The 6,275-nt window shown below is 34.6% G+C and overlaps 1 long non-coding RNA gene across 1 annotated transcript; it reads left to right on the forward strand.

Moving 5' to 3' along the window:
- The first annotated feature begins 899 nt into the window (after positions 1 to 899).
- LOC124890388 lies at positions 900 to 2,665 on the forward strand. Its single transcript, XR_007049140.1, has 2 exons — positions 900 to 1,443; positions 2,229 to 2,665. It is a non-coding gene; the product is annotated as an uncharacterized LOC124890388 (long non-coding RNA).
- Positions 2,666 to 6,275: the final 3,610 nt, after the last annotated feature.

Here is a 6,275-nt window from a genome sequence, read left to right on the forward strand (position 1 = left end):
GTAGGAAGTTTGATATTAGGATTCGGCTATAGCTCCCTGAAACTTGTGCGAAAATCAATATGTTTCGATAGATAAATTTGTGGACGGACAAAATTAGGAACATCAAACTCCCTTTACTCAGGGTTACTTGTATTCACCCTATCCAAAGTAAGGAGGCAGTAGTCGACACCTAATTTTTTTCCCTCCCCATTCAAAATTAGTCTTCAAGTTTCTTAATTGAGTAGAAAAATAAAGTTGACCATAACAAAAAAAGATGTTGGAATGCACGGGACTTTCAAATAGTTTTAAAATATTTGTTTAAATTATTTTGAAAATAAATTCCAAGCTTATCTTTAAAATTTTAGGTGAAACTAAAGTATTATGTGTTTAATCATATCGAGTAACATAATTCTCTCTTAAAAAATATTTTAGAATTTATTTTTAGTGGCGCTTTTGGTTATACTTGTGAATACTTTATTTTTCTTAAAATTAATTAAAAAATAAAAAATTGATTACATAATTAGTTCCTTGATTTTTTAAAAAAACAAATAATTATATTTTATTAAATATTAAGTTTGTAATTATTGAATTTAATAAGCTCATTAAATTAATTGGAATTAGTTCATCTCTATTTGTCTAAATTAATCCAATTTGGCCATTTTATTAATTTAACTTGGCTAAATTTTCAAGCTGGACCTCCCTATTTATTCTTTTATGATTTCAGATTTCCCCATGCTCAAAATTTCACACTTAACCCTGCCCAACAAACACCCTTATACTTCTCTTCCTCAAACAACAACAGCAACTAACCCAGCCCAATACCATTCTGTCCAGCCCACATCTACCGACCCGACCCAACTTTCTTTTCCCCCTTCAGCTTATTTCCTCTATACGACACAACAATAGTCAACAACCATCAAACAATGATAAAAACAACATCAACCCCCAAAACCCTAGCCACCCCTTTCACTTACCGATTTACCCTCTTTGTACAACCATCTATGGTAAAAAAATCAGATTCTTTCATTATCTTCAGACTATGCTCACCATTTGGGCAAACTATTAACTCTCATTTTTTAATAATAGAGGCAACGTCTATTTCTCCATATCTCTCCACTATTTTTTTAGTACAAAGATCATTAATAGTCTTTGTCTCACCGTGAATTCCAGAATTTAGATTTAAAATTCATTCTTTCAAATTCGAAACCCTATTTTTTCCTCCCAAATTTCTCTCATAAATGGACATTGAGGGATAGAGGTTGAAAAGAGAGAATTCTTTGTGGAAAAGTTAGGGATTTGGGAGGAGCATTCCTCTAATCCTACCTAATCAAAGAATTCGAGAAGAAACGCACTTGAAAATTTAATTCCGAAAAAAAAAGGTAAAGCACCGATGATCCGGGATTGAAATTTCGATGGAATTTTGTTCATTTAAAGCTCGTTCGTTTCAGTTCCTTCCCGAGAAAAGTAAATCCTCTCCCTTATTTTTCTTGTTCTTATTTGGGTGTTAGGCAGTGTGAAATTTAGTTAGTTCCATGATGTTTTGATTTAGTTTTTGCCATAGATTAAATCTAATTTATTTATTTATATAAAAATTGGTTGAACATGAATTAAGCAATTTATTGGTTTTGCTTTATTTCGTTCTATTAGCTTTACCTACCAAAAGATTAAAATGAATTGTTGGTTTGTCTCATGTTCTAGAACTGAATTTTCTTATCAATTAGAAGATTATATACTTCTTTATCAATCTCCGTGCATTTAAAGTTTTTTTCTTAAAAAAAAAGAAAATTTTGAAGAGTTCTACTTTCAATATTGGAGTAGTTTCAACGGTTGTTATGCTCATTAAACAATTAGAGTTTTTTTGTGGTGGACTACTTATACAACATTAATCATGTTGACATCGGGACATTGCTATACTAGTTCTTTATGGTATTTCCTTGGTGCCCTATTTGATAGATGATGCAGAATTTTCTTTCAATCCTAAACTTCATAATAAGTGTGATTATCTTGTTTAAATTGAGTTATGGTATTTTATTTGAAAGGTGGTTATTTACTATATATGTGGTTAGGTTGATAAAGATTTCCTCGTAATCCTTTCCCACCCCTTTTATGCATGAACTCTCTCAGCGAGTCCATCAGACTCCCATCTTTTCGCATTCAATATCCATCGAGTCAAGTCCCATCAAAGTCCATAATGAACTAATACATGAAGAAAATTGACTGATTCAAAGCTGACTTACATTAATATACAGAAAATATATGGGATTTGTAGATTAAAGATGGTTGGTATATGCCAATATATGGTGCATAACAACATCAGAAGCAAGTATACGGGTCGTTATACACTGATATACAACAACAACAACAAACCCAGTATATTCCCACCTAGTGGGGTCTGGGGGTAAGATGTACGCAGTCCATACCTCTACCTCTAAAGAAGTAGAAAGGCTGTTTCCGATAGACCCCCGGCTCACACTGATATACAACAAATATATAGAAAATGCAGCAAAACAAAACTGTGATATACAACTGATATACCATGAGTTAAAATGGACTCGAGGTCCATAAATTTGCAGCCCAACAGAATCCAAAAATGGGCCTGAAAGTACACTTTCTCAACCCTTCTTTATTTTTGTAATTTATCTTGACTGTTTGTATTAAATAATTAATCTAGATAAATCCCCTAAAACGTTGCCATTCTATTTTCTCGAGATTTTCTTACTCAATTCGTATTTCTTCTCACTTGGTTTGTGTCGTCTAAAATGAATTTAGTTGGTTCCTTCGGTTATTCTCCATAACAAACAAATCTCCTAATTTAAGTGTTTCATAACAAGATGACATTCATTTTATTCATACGACTAATAGTCTATTTGGATAAAGGCAATTTTCTTTAAACCTAAGAAATTAATTTTTCTTGAAAATTCTAACTTTCGTAAATAATTAAATACTTGTAGTTTGATACACTCTTAACAAAATTTTCCGAAGGTATTATACCAAAATTGACTTTCATAAAAAAAATAATAATAACAACAATAAGAAGAAAAATAATTACATAATCCACTCGTCCCATAAAAGTATAAATTTAGTTTCCTCTAAAATTTAAAAGTCTACAATTTAGTTTAACCGGATCTTTCCTTAATTCAAATAGAATATTTTCATTTAGATGAATAAGTGTCATTTTTGGTTAATATTTTTGATATCTTCCACAAAATCGAGTGTTTACAAAATTAGCCATTTTAAGTTAATAAAATATTATTTGGTAAACGTTTTTCAATCAGACGCTCCTAAGTGCCCTCAAAACCTTTATAGGGCACTAACTGAACCCTTACTCAATTTCTCTTATTTCAAAAATTTATTTATGTTTTTAAATCTTTGAAACTTCTTCAAGTTTTCTTGATTTTTTCTATAAAAATCAAGTGGCGACACTGTAATTTTGTTAAAATTATTTTGAATTAGTCTTGATTTTTTGAAATAGTTTTAAAAAGGTCGAAACCATTTTCTTTTAAATAAAATCCAGAAGTAGATAAAACATCTATCATGCCACAACTTTTCGAGTTAGGCAAACATGTAATAAAGTTCACTGTGACGTTGTTCCATGGTTTCTCAGCAACGGACAGTGGCTCAAGTAATTCTCCGGGTGCCTTATATTCCACTTTGTCTTATTGGCAAACAAAACAAGTATGGACATATACTTCAATGTCGTCGTCTCTCATACGAGGCCAATAATAAGAAGCTTCCAACAATGCCATGGTGTGTTTCTGCCCCGAATGACCAGTCCAAGCAGTTTCGTGACCTTCTTTGATCAACAAACACCTAAGACCCTTTCATCTAGGCACATATACTCATTTGTCGGTGGTATAAAGTAGTCCCTCTTCTTCCCAAAATTTTTGGCTCTTGCCTTGGTTGTCTAAAATGAGAAGTTGCTTTGATACAGGATCATACTGCATTCCTTCCTTGATGGTATCCACCACGTTGCTGATTGTGGTACTCACAAAAGTGGCTAAAATAGCCTTGTGACTTAATGCGTCTGCTACAACATTAGCATTCCCCGGTTTGTACTCCAAGGAATAATCAAACTCCGCTAAGAAATCCTACCACCGTACATGCTTTGGGGAAAGTTTCTTTTGCGACTGAAAATAACTTCTCGTCGCGTTGTCCATCTTGATAATAAAAGGATCCTCCAATAAATAATGATGCAATGTTCTCAAATGATGGACACCGACCGTTATCACCTTCTCTTGGATAGTTATCGGTGCTTCGCTTTATTCAATTTTCTATTTTCAAAAGCTATAGGGTGGCCTTCTTGCATTAGGACACCATCAATAGCAAAATTCAATGCATCTATTTGAACCTCAAAGATCTTGGTGAAATATAGTAGAGCTAAGACGCGTTCTTTTGTGATTGTTGCCTTGATACCTTCAAATGTTTTTTGACAAACTATCCCACTTCCACGTATAATTTTTCTTCAAAAAATCAGTGAGTGGAGCAGCAATAGCTGAATACCCAAAGATAAATCGCGATAATTGACAAGGACAAGAAAGGACCAAAGTTTGGGTACTTTAGTTGGAGTCTCCTAATTTCGAACTGCCTCGATCTCGTCGCTGTCCATATGTATCTCTAATTGGCTAATTGTATGATCAATAAATTGCACTTGTGGCTAGGCAAAAGTGCACTTCTCAGACTTGATGCATAACTCATTCTCCTTTAGCACATTAAAATAGTTAGAGGTGTTTAACATGCTCCTTCATGTAACTGCTATAAACCACAATATTGTCAAGATAAATGACAACAAACTGATCCAAATAAGGTTGGAACAACTTGTTCATCAAAGTACAAAATGTGGCCAGTGCGTTGATCAGTTCGAACGGCATGACCAGCCACTCAAAGGACCCAGAACGAGTCACACAAGTCATCTCAGGCTCATCTCCTTCGATAATACAAACTTGATAGTGACCTTTTTAAAATCTATCTTGATAAACAAGTTGGCTTTTCCAATCGATCAAATAAATCTGCAATCAACGAAATGGGGTATTTGTTCTCCACCGTGACTTTGTTGAGAGCAAGATATTCGATACACAACCTCAACATCCCTTGTTTCTTATTTTGGAATAAGACCGGAGCCTCAAATGGTGCTTTAGATGGGCGAATATGACCTGATTCCAATAACTCTTTGAGTTGCTTCCTCAGTTCTTCTAGTTGTGCCTAGTTCCGGAGGTGCCATGTGATATGGATCCATGGCTGATCGCTTTACCCCGGGAACTAACTCAATCTGGTGGTCAACTTTCTTTCACGGAGGCACCCGCTTGTGAAGCTCTTCCAATATCACGTCCTTGTTCAACTCAAGAACTCATTGGATACATGAGGACAAAACTTCCATATTATCCACAATCTATATCACTGTTGCAAAAAAGATTGATTGCCCCTTTTTGAAACCTTTAATAAGCTGCATCGCAGACAAACGCGTGCCACTTTGAGCCACATGAATGAGTGGAACAATGCAAGATCCACCTAAATCAAAAATATTAAGCTGGTTGAGACGAGGCAAAATAGATGCATTGATCTCATATAAAAACTCCAACCCTAACATGATATCAAACACATCCATTGGATCCATCGAAAGATCAGTCACTCCCTTCCAACCTCCCAAGGTGAGACTCACCTGAGAAGTAAGGCCATTGACATTGGAGGGGAGACAATTTACGATCTTCAATATCATGTCGCTTCTCACGAATACAAGGCCAAGTTCTTTAGCCTTTTCCTTCATAATAAAGTAATGTGTCGTACCCATATCCACCATAATGCGGACTGCTTTCCCATTTATTTCCACATCGACAAACAAAGACTCTCATGGCCTAACACAAAGCGAATTTGCAGCAATAGCTAGAAGTGAAATGTGATTGAACAATGCCATATGATTGAACGACTTTGTTCTTCCCCTTCTCCGAATCGATAGCTTTTGTTTCTTACTCTCAAGAATTACCGACTTATGCATTAGTATTCTCCTTCTTTGTTGCTGCAATTGTCACCCAAGCTTGCTTAATGAAGAGCACGACCTAGGAAAGTGTGTGGTATTCTCCACAAAGATAACAATTGATATCGCAATTAATTACTGGTAAGATTATCGCCATGAAGACTCGAATCTAAATGCGAAAAAGTAAAGATAGAGGGGTAGGATATCAAAGATAGAAAAATAGACATAAATATAATAACAAAGAGAAATCAAAGGGTGTATTAAACCCAAAAAAAATCCTTAAAGCTTACCAAATAGCACCTAACTCTTACGTGACTGACTGTAAAGG

This window comes from Capsicum annuum, unplaced genomic scaffold (genome assembly GCF_002878395.1).
Source record: "Capsicum annuum cultivar UCD-10X-F1 unplaced genomic scaffold, UCD10Xv1.1 ctg1707, whole genome shotgun sequence".
Lineage (NCBI taxonomy): Eukaryota > Viridiplantae > Streptophyta > Magnoliopsida > Solanales > Solanaceae > Capsicum > Capsicum annuum.